At 35.8% G+C, this 12,867-nt stretch overlaps 1 protein-coding gene across 2 annotated transcripts in view; it reads left to right on the top strand.

Moving 5' to 3' along the window:
* Positions 1-8,627: 8,627 nt before the first annotated feature.
* LOC145662027 (putative peptidoglycan muropeptide transporter SLC46) overlaps positions 8,628-12,867 on the top strand; it is a 44,076-nt gene continuing 39,836 nt past the window's right edge. For both annotated transcript variants that reach the window (XR_014126952.1, XM_081727362.1), the window contains exon 1: positions 8,628-9,121. The gene's annotated coding sequence lies outside the window, so the exon portion shown is untranslated. The remainder of the gene's footprint in view (positions 9,122-12,867) is intronic.

Genomic DNA, 12,867 nt, shown 5'->3' with positions numbered 1-12,867 from the left:
ATTGGTTGCAGAAAACTGTTTCTCTCTATGACCTGCCGTTTTTTACTCTATAGCGATCATCGTTAAAACTGGAAGTGTTTGGTTTCTGCCGCTTTTGGTTTGAATAGAGATTTAAGAGTACATATAATATATATATTCTTAGAACATTAAATTGGTACCAAAGAAGCAGCTTCTCGGTATTCTTTATCGTTGTTGCTCTATGTAGAAACCGGAAGTTGTAATGATTTTCTAAAACTTCCGGTTTTAGTTTAGATTTAGGCATGGAAAATAAAATGTATTCTTGAGACGCTTAATAGATTACAGAAAATTGCTTTTCGATATCTATTACCATCTTTGTTCTGTATTGATCAATGTTAAAGCCGGAAATGACTTATTTCTACCATTTCCGGTATTACTTTAATCGACGAACTGATGCTTAATTTTTGACTCTCTACATCCTGACCAAATTTGGTGGTGATCCATCAAATAGTTCTTGAGACTTTTTGTCTCTCGGACGGACAGACGTACAGACAGACACACGCAGAAACAGGCAGGGTAAATATATAAAGGAATTTTGGTAAACTAAAATCCTTAGAAACGAAATGAAACCTCCCACCTGGCTAAGTGATTGTAACCGAGAATCGAACCCAGGACTATGTGTACTAAAATGACGCATACCACTAAATTACCGAAGAGGACTTTAGGAAAATAGATAACAGTAGTTTAACATGGTACCTATTAGTTTAATTTGAACTAACCATTGATTTTATGTCTATACAAACATGATATGAACATTGATACAAACAAGCAAATGTTAACTTCATGAATTAAATTTAAATATACTTTTAGTTCACATGTATAATATTGTACATATAGGGTGTCCCAGGCGGAAGGGACAATATTTTGGGAAATGGTAGTATCAGTGATTCTAAGCAAAAAAGTTCATATGAACATAGGTCCTAATCTCAACGGTTTGAGAGCTACTGGTTGTGAACCATTTTTGACTTTGTTGCATATGTAACCTTGTAACTATTTTACAGAGGTAAGACAACGGATTTGAAAGGTGATGGAATGACCTTTCCAACGGTTTGCAGCATGTGGCAGTGTTGTCTTTGGAAGAATTTGCTGTGATGCTTTCCGGATGGCGTTAATCATCATTTTCTTTTTATTTATTTATTTTACACTTGGAAATATTTTTTCCAACCACAAATTATTGCATTTGAAAGCATGTAAAATCTTCTCACGACCCTCCAATGCGCTACGTGTTCGATAACACCTCACGAATTTGAACTTGTAGACTAAGTGTCTGAACAAATAGTCAGATCTCTCATACCAAGTCTCACATAGCCTCGCTGCTGAAAGGAAAGCTAAAATCAAATCAACTCTCATGCCAAGTTGCTTTTCATTTGATGTCACGTGTTGTACACGGGTAATAGAAATAAAAATATACTGCAATGCTCTGGAACTAACAGCACTCTCGTTTTTAAAAATAATTTTCGCTGAGTTAATTGGTACACGAAGAAATGTTATGTAATGACTAAAGGATAAAAGGACTATTTTAATAATTAGTTGTTGACGCAAATGAGCATTACAATCGTAGTAAGTTGATAGTAGGAGTGTGCACGAGGCATCGGATAAAATTTAAGCCACGCCAATATGACAATATATTCTGTGATAAAAATTTCAATTTTAATAGGCCGTGGTCTTCTATGGAACGGAGTCTTGTCATAGGCTAAGAGCAGTAACTTCCACCTTAAAAATGAAATATCTTACTTTGTTCTTTGTATCTTCCGACGTCTTGTTTTAAACTTTTAGTTTTTCGTTTCTTTTTGAAGTTTTACTTAGCTCATGTTTAGCATAGACATTGTATATTTTTCTTCGAAAGGAAGAGGTGTGGTTAAGTGCTAATTAACAATCGATCAAAGGTAAGTAAAAAATTGATTTTTGGAAGTACTACAGTTTGAATTTAACCAAATTTGTATTAATCTAAGCACAAACACATAATAAACATATCCACATACAAACACAATGGCAGAAAATACTAGAACAATAATTAGATCAGGCCATCAGCTTCTGTGCATGATGCTTTATCTAAAGATCGTTTCATTATTATGGTAATGGTAGTGAATTGCAGACGCCGCTAGAGGCCCTGCGTTTCTCTAAACCGTATCGTATACATTACATGTGAAGCAGACAGTTATCTACAAACTAAGAGAGAGTAAAGGAATCTGTGATCAAAAATGCCTCCAAAAATGCATCCCTTTAGGGAGGGCTACATAGTAGTACTTTCTGATGTGGGCTGTGGCTACAACCAATTTAAAAAAAAAAAAAAAAAATGTAACTGCAAACGTTTCACACTGCCTGGTTTGGGGATACGTGTGCCAGTCCATCGTAATAAGTATCCATCCTCGATAAACATAACATTTGGTCAAAAGCCGTGGAAGAAGCAACCAGCTTCACAACGCACTTGAGACGTCATTCTAAAGTACGGCAATATGTGACCAAAAAGAATCATAACCTCAACGTGAAACAACAGCACGCGTCCAACAGTCATCAGCAAATGTTAATCGGATCTGAGTTAGATCTGAAAATAAGGGACAAACATAAAATGAAGAGTGGCATGGAAACGTCTGTATTTGCACTACCTAGCTAAAAGTCCATGCTTTGTATGACAATGAGACCATCAAAGTTTATATTCATCAAGACAATGCCACCAGTCACACCGCCGAAACAACGGTAGCCTCCACAGCTCCTGTGAAACACGAGACAGTTACAAACTTTTGCAGTTTCGACGTATTCCTGTTAAATCGCCAAATGCAACACCCATCGACTTAAAACGTAAACATCACAGAACACTTTAAGGATTCTAGAAACTATGTAAGGATTAGTGTGCTAAACTAAAACAGGCTTTCTGAATAGAATCCTCTTTCAATGGAAACTTCGATGTTGTTCAATTGTTCATCAGTAGAGGCATCATATTGAACATAATCGATGATGGAAAATAGGTTTTACAGCCTAGAGAAATTCATACCATAAGAATGAAACAATCTTCTATATGTAATATCTTAGCTTCTATATCATAAATATTTTGACACTGCACTAACATATCATTTGAAGCAATCTTCCGCGAACTTCTCGTCCTGAAACTACAACTATCCCGTTTTTAATATCGTTTATCATGACGAAATGTAATCTTGGGACCGCTAAGTGGTTCTAGGAAATCTTACGAAACAATTTTAAAATGAAACTGCTTGTCGCTATGTATTACCGTTTTTGCTCTATAGTGATCCGAACATAAAATCCGGAAATGGTTTATATCTACTACTCCTTATTTGAATATCACGTCCATCACCGGCCTCGGTCCCTAACTTTTGATTCTCTATATACTAGCCAAAATTGATGGTGATCCATTGAGATTTAGTGACTCTCAGACGGAGACAGGACAGAAGTTTTTTTTTAGTAAACCAAACTCCTTAAAAATCAATGTAATACGAACGTGATCTACTTAACTCACCCGATCTAGACGAAGCTTGCTATCTAGATACAGCATGAGTTGCTTAGTGTTCGTATGCATGTGAAATATTTTATTATGCAACCCTTTGGTTCTCATATATATAAGTGTTACAACTCTTGAGAGGTGACGACTGCCACTGAGACAAGAAAAAGTCCTGTTGAACTTTTGGCTATCGGACATAGTTTCGCACCTACAAGGTGCCTAAACCGTGGGAAAATGAATTTCGGATGCCAGTAGTTCGGAAACTAACCAAAGTAAAGAGGGCGGATAAAAAAAATAACTGAAGAAGTCATATATATATATATATATATATATATATATATATATATATATATAGAGAGAGAGAGAGAGAGAGAGAGAGAGAGAGAGAGGGAGAGAAAATGGATAAGTAGATAAATAGATGTAACTCTCTTAGGAAACAAATCGTACAAGGTAGACAAAAGCGGTTTTTTACTGGATACCACAAGTGACAAGAAGCGACCTATACAGCATTCTAATACAAGGTGGTGTGACGAAATTAGGTACTACTGCAAATATCTAGGAAACAAATTACCCAACATAGATGGTTGTCAAAAAGTATTGGAAAGACCTTAATCCAGCAATGGATCGGCAAGTGTTGATAATATGTATGCGTTTCAAATATACGTAGACCTAAATAACTCTTATCACTACACTCATGTGATCCCAGTTTTCATTCTTGATATCTGAGAATTTGAGATTAAGAAATAAATCGCTTATACTTTGTTTCTCGGAATCATATGTTTAACCCTTTAGCTGTGAGAATTTCTAAAAACAAAGATAGTTACACAAAAATTAATGTTCTGAGTATAACTGGGTAAAATTTACTGTTATGTCTGGTTATAACAAACGGTTCTGCGAACTCGGAATATTTAACAACCGGCTCTAGCGAATCGATCGAAACCGGCTGAATAGCACCACTGCTTGTAACCGGAGTTTTCATTTATTTTATCCCTGTTAAGACTACAATGTGTTGGGTACAGAATATTTCAGTATAGATTAGTAATTCTCAACTTTTTCATATTACGACCCCCTTTTATTACACCCTCTTGCCAGTAACTCTCATAAGTACTTTCTTGGTTGTAATAAGCTTTTTAGGTAGATTTTAAAATCTACCTACTATGGAGATTTCACACCTTCTATCAATATACATGGTAAAATAAAAGTCCTCATCACCCTTGTATGTTGAGAACGGGTTGAGGGAGAATGATGAAACTTGAAAGTGGTCTGACACATCAGATGGTGCTATCAAGCATCATCGCGGACTCTTTGATTGCAGTTCGAAATTTCAAATGCAAAGGGAATCATTTTACATGTTTTAAGGTTAGAATTTTACCAGAAATACGCTTGTGCGGTTATTTTAGCCGTAAGACAAGTCATTTTAAAGTTACTGTTTCTAAAATTGTTCTAGTTATGTCCTTAGGGGCTAAACTCACGTATCGTGAGGCGGGCGAGATTTTAGTTGCCAAATTTCATTACTATTTCAGAACACTGATGCTAATAAAATTATTTTAAAATAATAAATTTTCGAAAAGTAATATTTGGAGCACACTTCGCTTTGTGTAAACTTTAGAATATTTTCTGCAAGCCTATGTAATTGGTTCCTTTTTTCAAGCCAATAATTTATTGAAGAAAAGTAATGTTTGGGGTGTTCAGAGCACATAAGATCCAAGTCCATTTTCAATAAGGTTCAGTTTTACTCAGGAAATGGATTCTATTTCAAAACGTAATATCTTCGCAGCCAAGAGTCCGAAATAAATGTAACTAAAACCGCGTAAAATGGCATAGGATAGTTTCATATGACCGCCGCTAGACAGGGGCATCAGTGCGGCAGAAAGCAGCCGTCCCCAACCCCACCCTGAATCTCAGATTTTGGGGACAGTAAGGCAGTTTTAGAAACCTTTACATAAGCAAAGTCCAACAGAACAAGTTTGAGGTCCTTACCAGGGTTACCAACCGTCCCGATTCTGTCGGGACTATACCGATTTCTGACTTGTTTGTCCCACGTCCTTATTTGTCTATGGTCAATAGAAATGGTGATCAAAGTCTGTATTTATTCGGTATAAGGACTTCAAATTTTTTCTGTGGATTTTGCTCAAAAATGTTTGGAAATCTGCATTACTGCTCCCAACATCTGGAATTGAGGCTAGGGGGCGGATAACCTCTAAACGGACGCCCCTTTCTAGCAGCAATCATATAAAACTCTAGATTGCATCTTGTCATGTAGTTTTTCTTTATTTTATATTAGATTCTTTCTTTTATATTGGATTCTTTCTTTCTCTAAAGATGTATATGTGAAGACTGAGAACCAACACTATATCAACGAATGCCTGCGATATTTTAAAAGCACAATTTAGCAAAGAACCCTTTGTTTGTTTTCTGAATACAACACAAAAATTTGTTTCCATTATAATTTTTTAATTTATTTTTTAATATCAGTTCTATAAGAAGTCCAACCTTCTACTACGACACTTTATCTCAAGTTAACTGATAAGCATTTAAACAGTACAACAAACGTTAAAAACAAGGAGAAAAAAGATACAAAAGAAATTGTAGATCCCACATTGACTTGCTGCAGCTACAAGAAATCAAAACATTCACAAGGGGAGAAAATAGTCTTTTGAATGAGAAGCAGTTTTTGACCATTTTCTTTCTCTGGCAGATTTTTTTTTACAAAAATGAAATAAAATAAAAATAAGTATATGTTTAAAACAAGTCTTAAAAAATACACGTGTTTAAAACAAAATGTTTAAAACGTATATAAAATTTGTTTAAAAGAAAATCAATTGTTTAAAACAAGTTTTAATCATTTGTTTTAAAGAAAACAACCCTGGTTTCTACCAGGTAACAATAATTTGATATCTTGAACAAATACAAAATGGCGGAAAGCTTCATGCCCATTGTGTGTGGTTGCATAATCGCCAGATGTGGATGCTGGCCAACAGTGACGTTCTGAGTATTAAATGTAGCGAATTTGTAGTGAAATGCTATAGAAAGACATCTGGAGTGTCGGTAGAGCACAACAGATGAAGCAGCATGATTCACATGTGTGGAAACACTTAACGAAAAATGCCCAGAAATGCACTCATAGTCGGTAAACGTGAGTTCAAAGCGTCGGAAATGTAAGGAATAGCATCACAAACATGAAAGTCATTGCCAATTCACCAATCATATTCCCTCAAACCGATGTAGTATGACGTGCACGGTTGCATACCAATAAGGATGTAACAAACTAAGGCCAAGTTGAAATTCTACTAAAGTTAAGTTTCCACGAATCTACAATCTTAATCTAAACTAAATCTTTGAGATTCAAAGTTGTGAATCATAGGCAGGGGTCAACCAATCCCATTGCTACAGTGACTTTAGACTACAAGTTGTCAGGTCAACATCCTCAAATTTGAATTTTCGCGTTCCTTTTACCCATGAAAAGATATAAGATGGACCATCCAAATTAACGAGAACAATTACGATTTTTCATTTTTTGGCAATTCCAAAATTTAAATGTTGGGCAAAAATACTGTTTCCGAAATTTCAAAATAAATTGAAATTAAATATTTCAGTTTAACATCCTACGATTATGTCCTTTAGGCTAAGGAAGACGGATGATTAAGACAAGTGAATAATGGTGGAAGCGTTAGTGGAATGAGAATGTTGGAGGAAACGGGAGTATCCCAGGAAAACCCACGGAGACGATGTTGTTCACCGCAATCTTACTTGGACGGTGATCAAACCAGGAATTTCACGCGCCAGAGATAAGATTTCTACCACAGCCACTGTAACCTCTTTTGAAATTTAAGAAGAGTGTCAAGGTTCTCAGGTCAGATGAGAGACAATGGACCCTTGTGTTCATTCATATAACCATATGTTACAATCTCTCTGCGTCTCATGCAATTCATTTTCCCCCCAAATTTAAAAATTTCGCCAAATATAAAGTATTACTTTTGACAATATACAATGTATCCATGTCCTATAAAAGAGAATTGAGCTCTGTGCTCGTTTATACCGTTTAAGTATATAAAACACTGAAGTCACATCAAGAAGGATGCATATAATAGATAAAATAAAACTCCAAATTTTGATTTCTTTGACAACTTTTTAGCATAAAATTGCACAAGCAGGAAAAATCAAATTTACAGAAGTACCCTAAAGTCTATTTACCAATTCCCTAGAGAACATAAGGAAACCCCAGAGAACATTTACCACTATATATTTTCGACAATTCACAAATTCAAAAGGTGGGCCAATGTACCCACCTCAAATTTTAAGAGGGAGACCCCGATTCGATTCCCAGCGGGAGCTCATGTGGTTCGGATTCCAGGTTAATCAGTAGGCCCAGTCTCATATATCCTCGCTGCTTAAAGGAACGTTAAACTCAAAATGAATTCAACCAAATTTTAAAAATGCATTAACGTATTTATATCCTATGAAAGATAATTGACTCCTGTATTCATCTACGCAAGCATAATACACTAAAGCCTCTCAAAGATAATGTAGGCCTAATAGATCAAAACCCCCTCCAAATTTTGAATTTCTCACAGCTTTTTACCCTTAAAATGGAACAAGCAATACTGAATAAATTTACAGATATATATATATTCGAGCTCTAGAGAACGTTTACCAAATTTTGTTTTTTGAAAATTCCAAAATTATGCTCCTATTTATCCCTCCAAAATTCTGAGAACGGAGAATCAATATACTCAAATTCTATGTAAAAATAATCTATTCTATGAATCTTATGCTCTATTCTACGTATCCTGCATCTTGTGTATATGTTTAAACTAGGCCAATTAGGTCTTGGTTACGAACATTTGAAAATAGCTTTATGAAATAGGCATTTTTCTTTTAAAAAATTGAGACTGTATCAACAGTCTTATCTTGCGAAATAATCTTGTTGGCCGTCACTCGTATAGATAGTATACCAGAGATTTCCCCATTAATGAACATGTTTTACACAAGAGATACAACTCAATTAATACTTCGGTCATTTAAAATGCTTTTTTTTTTTTTTTTTTTTTTTTTTTTTTACTAGTGACAACAAAGTTTACCTTTATAAGTTTGTTTTATTTTTATGGCAACAGAAAATGCTTCATTGTTATTTCTTTTTGATTATCTACAGTATTTATAGCAGATTTAGTATTTCCAAATAGCTTGTCCATAGGCCTATGTAACGTATTATTGACAAAGCAGACAGTTTGGAAATTAGATATTTTGAATATACTCTATAAGAATCTAAATACTCAGCAAGGTCAACTATGTATTTTCAAAATAGAAGACATCCTGAACTACTCAGAGTATATAGAAAATCCGTTACTTTGTAAATGATTACCTTGAACAAAATTGACGGCACATCATATCAATGTGGTTTCTAAGAAATTCTCAATTGTTTTAGTATTTCAATAGAGCAAGCTAAAAATCCTCCAATACATGTCTGAAAATGGAAAACACTAAATCACAATTGATATTAGCGCATGGAATTACCAACAGGCCACCATTTGTATGGTTTCGAAGTAAGCAGTTTCTAGTCACTACTGATGCTGAAATAAAATTCTCCATTTTGTAGCGAAGACATTCTATGCTTGAAAACAGCTTCAGTAAAGGAGAGCAAACAAGGTACTTGTAGTTGAATGAGATTAATTTTATTCATTGCGTAATGTAAAAATTAGTAAATTTGAATGAAGATCCAAACATTCGCTAAGTGATGTCATTACATTTTAGATCTACATTCTTTCTTTATGATTTACATTGCGCTCTAAATACGCAGGGAGAAACTGGAAACCACTAAATTACCAATATCGTATATGTGGGGTATTAGAATTAAACTACGTGTTGGCTTCCATGCCTTGAAACAGAAAATTAATAGAATAATAGTTATGTTAAAAAAATTGTCTGTCACATAAGAATCAGTTACCCACTTCCGAAGTTCAATTGATGCCAGCAGAAGTTAAAATTGAATTACAGCGTTTTTGCAGATATGGTCTCACACGAAATGAACCGCTTCAACACGCGACCAAGAGTGTCACGATAAAAGGGACCATTGATTGCTATCCCTCAGGCACTCATTCCTTATAAGTGGTGTCTTTGTTGTCAAGAATTATTATTAGTGTCGCCTTGAGCCGTGATTTCCAGAGTCGAACCATTTTAAATGGTGGTGAATTTGTTCTCCTCCAGTTCATGCTTTGCCTTTTTGTCGGTGGATTATATTGATAGCACCAGGTTTCGTCGCCTGGACAATGTGATCCAAGAACGAAGGGTCCGATTCTACAAACTTAATCAAGTCCGGGCAGCATTCGATCTAATTAACTATTTGCTCTTCGGTCACAAACCTGCCATAGAACTTCCTTTTTTCCAGATCTCCTTTCAGAATCTCTTGGACCGTTTCCCAGTTGGTGTGCAGCACATCCCCATCATGCGACGTCTGACTGCAGCCAGTTGTGAACACGTTCCACATTATCCTCTGTATGACAGATTGAGGGACTTCCACTTCTAAGATTATCCCGAAAATGTATTGTCAAACATGGTACTTTTTCATTTTTTTTTTTTTTTTTTTGGAAAAAAAAATTTAGAAACGGGTGACTCAATATAAATCAGTTTCTTTTTATGGAGTTTATTTTCGCAGTCCTTCAGTGCCGAAAATTTAGTTTTTCTAAAAATACTTTTTATCAGGAATAATCTACAAACATTAACTTCCCAATACTTTACAGTTTGAACTTTATTCAAAGAAATTAATGTGTTTAGAATGATAATGTAGTATAACTACATGACTAATGAGTGTATATCAAATAAAATAATTCTCTAAGATGTAAATGAATTCAAAGAAAGAGAAGCACCTAGAAGAAAGTTTATGTATTCTATTTGATTACAGAGAACATGATATTTTAAATTCTCTGCCAACTAAATTATTCAGATTTGCAATGAGTAGAAAACAGAGAGATTAATCGTAATAGTTATGATACTATGGCAGTTATAGTGTACGTGCTAAAAAAGAGTAAACCCTCTGACTCACTTTTAATCCAATCTCTGAAACCCTGGATCGAGGAACTTCAAAGCTTGCAATAATGTTTTCCTTCAACTAGTGCTCTCAACGGGTCGGATCGGGTCGGGTTGAAGACCGACCCGACCCGTGCCCCGAATTGACTGACCCGACCCGAGCTGACCCGACTGACCCGACCCGACAACCCGATCCGAGTCGGGTCGGATCGGGTCGTGTCAACCCGATCCATTTGAGAGCACTATGGTCACGACACTGGGTGAACGCCAAAATGCACTCCCATTGGGAATTAAACCCGGACCACGTGTACCGAAGTCTTACACGTTAACCACTAGCTAGATCAAGCGGGAGATTTGTATATACATCTTAATGAATATTTGGCACTTTGAGGTTTGGCTATTTCTTTTTATAACTGATACCAATATCCGACGTGGGAGAATTTTTTTTCTTGCTTTAGTTCTATGTGACGAAATTTTTCTTCAAGGTCAGTGTTCTCACCTGCTTGGCAGCAGGAGGTCTTCTCGGAAGGCAGTAGCAAGAGTCTCTTGGCGGAGACAAAAGGAAATCGTTTAACTACAATGATGAGGGTTGAGGAAACAGGAGAACACCTGTGATTTTTTCCAACTCTTCAACTCTCATTCCGAAATAGGTTCTTATGATTCCGGGACCCCTGCCACTTTGATTTTTCTTTCTCGGTAATTAAAACGTATTTTACAGTATATATAGTTGCACGTAAGAAGATACATAATATGAATTTTGTAATTTAAAATTTAAAAATACAGTATGATATTTAATTATAAAGTACTAATTTTATTTCATCACTTTCAGCCCAACAAATGAAATTCAAACAATTCGCTCCCTGGGTCTTGGTCATCAATACTGCGTCTTATTCTTTGTCTTGCAGTTAAGTCTTGGTCCTGCATTTCGTAGTCTTGGTGGTCTTTCATGCTATACAAGAGAAAAGAATGCTCGCCTCATCGGTACAAATGAAGACCAAGTGTGATTTTGATTATGGTCTTTCATAAAGCAAGAAAATACGCTCATTGCTACTTGGTGATCACCAAAACGAGGCCAAGAGCAAGATTACTATGCAATTCGTCTTGCATATCCAATCTTTATCTTGTTCTTGTATCGATGTCCTTGGGCTTGGCGAAATAAAATGAAATATTCAGTTTAAGGTCCCTCGATTCTGCATCGAGGCTAAGGGATACGGTGACCATGAGAAATGAATGAAATGTTGGAATGAAGAAAGTGGGGGAAACAGGAGAACCCAGGGAAAACCCACGAGCGGTGTTTGTCTACCACAAAGTTCACACGGCGCGAGCTAGGATCGAACCAAGCACCGGAGGTGAACGCTCTACCACTGAGTCACCGCGCAACTCTAGATTGTGAATGCAGTTTTGCGATATTTATACATTTATTTTGAACCATAGGGAGGACGAACTTGTTCGTTGCTACATGCTTCTCTGACACGGGAAACCCTGCTTTGATTCCCGGTGGGAGATCGTATGGATGGATTCCACGTTAAGCTGGAGACTCACGTAACATCAAATCAATCAAACTGCAAATCAATCAATCATTCACTCAACCACAGGACATACAACGAAATTAAACATGGAACGTTTTGGTTTACAGAATACAGCCATGTTCTTCACTTGCATCAATTGAATGTGAATGGAACACGAAGTAAAAAATACGATCAGAATCCGCAAAATAATAGTCACCGTTGTGACACGCATGTTCATTGCTAGGGTACGATTATATTTATGATATTACTTATATTGTATATCTTATTTACTTCCATATTAATAAGTTCTAAAACTTAGAAAAGCGAGATTCGTTTCACATGTGAAGCTACAGTGCATGTATAAACTATGCGAATTCAATCCTGAAACCAGAGGTACTTGATCTAAAATTTTATGTTGCAACAGGCTGAACCTGTTTTTCGGAATTCGAACCCATATCAAAAACAGTTCTTCGCCATGTCTTACAATTATTATTATTATTATTATTATTATTATTATTATTATTTTATAGTGATTAGGGATGCGCTCGAGTCGAGACATGTCTCGAATCTCGACTCGACTCGACTCGAATTCGAGTCGAGATTCGAGTCGAGACACACTTTGTAAAATTCGAGACGAGTCGAGACACGAGTCGAGTCGAGACGGCTTTTAAAAATCTCGACTCGACTCGAATGTCTCGAAAATCTTTCTATAATTTTTAATATTATTTTGAAGAAAGTATTCACTCAGAAACAGCCTTGAAACCAATTCCAGCTTTTATTCCTTCAGAAAGGTACAGAACGCATAAAATTAATAGTTAATCTTTAAAGATCAAGATTTAATTTTCAGCTCAATTCAGTTAA

Source organism: Thermobia domestica, chromosome 10 (genome assembly GCF_964235325.1).
Source record: "Thermobia domestica chromosome 10, izTheDome1.hap1.1, whole genome shotgun sequence".
Taxonomy (NCBI): Eukaryota; Metazoa; Arthropoda; class Insecta; order Zygentoma; family Lepismatidae; genus Thermobia; species Thermobia domestica.
Note: the sequence above shows the minus strand (reverse complement) of the source record. Positions and strands in the feature narration are given on the sequence as shown.